Below are 1,005 nucleotides of genomic sequence, written 5' to 3'. Positions count from 1 at the left end.
GAGGAGGTGAAGCGAATTCAGAGCATCCCCCTGGTCATTGGGCAGTTTCTGGAGGCTGTGGATCAGAACACGGCCATCGTGGGCTCAACCACAGGCTCTAACTACTATGTGCACATTCTGAGCACCATCGACCGGGAGCTGCTCAAGTCCAATGCCTCGGTGGCCCTGCACAAGCACAGCAATGCCCTGGTGGATGTGCTGCCTCCCGAGGCCGACAGCAGCATCATGATGCTCACATCAGACCAGAAGCCAGACATGATGTATGCAGACATTGGGGGCATGGACATCCAGAAGCAGGAGGTGCGGGAGGCTGTGGAGCTCCCTCTCACCCACTTTGAGCTCTATAAGCAGATCGGCATTGATCCCCCCCAAGGAGTCCTCGTACGGCCCACCCAGCTGCGGGAAGACCATGTTGGCAAAGGCTGTGGTGCATCACACGACAGCTGCATTTATCCGGGTTGTGGGCTCAGAGTTCGTACAGAAGCACCTGGGTGAGGGCCCTCACATGGTCTGGGATGTGTTCTGCCTGGTCAAGGAGAACGCACCTGCTATCATCTTTATAGATGAGATCGATGCCATTGCCACCAAGAGATTCGATGCCCAGACAGGAGCTGACAGGGAGGTTCAGAGGATCCTTCTGGAGCTGCTGAATCAAATGGATGGATTTGACCAGAATGTCAATGTCAAGGTGATCATGGCCACAAACAGAGCGGATACACTGGATCCAGCCCTGATGCGGCCAGGACGCCTGGACCGCAAAATCGAGTTTTCTCTCCCTGACCGCCGCCAGAAGAGATTGATTTTCTCCACTATCACCAGCAAGATGAACCTCTCTGAGGAGGTCGACTTGGAAGACTATGTGGCCCAGCCAGATAAGATTTCAGGAGCAGATATAACTCCATCTGTCAAGAGAGTGGAATGTTGGCTGTCCGCGAGAACCGCTACATTGTCCTGGCCAAGGACTTTGAGAAAGCATACAAGACTGTCATCAAGAAGGATGAGCAG

At 54.0% G+C, this 1,005-nt stretch overlaps 1 pseudogene; it reads left to right on the top strand.

Annotated features, from left to right (window-relative positions):
* Positions 1–1,005, top strand: part of LOC105741072 — a 25,170-nt pseudogene that overhangs the window by 23,229 nt on the left and 936 nt on the right.

The sequence above is a fragment of the Octodon degus genome, unplaced genomic scaffold (genome assembly GCF_000260255.1).
Source record: "Octodon degus isolate 3935 unplaced genomic scaffold, OctDeg1.0 scaffold00009, whole genome shotgun sequence".
In the NCBI taxonomy this organism is placed as follows: Eukaryota; Metazoa; Chordata; class Mammalia; order Rodentia; family Octodontidae; genus Octodon; species Octodon degus.
This window is presented reverse-complemented; position numbering and strand designations above follow the sequence as displayed.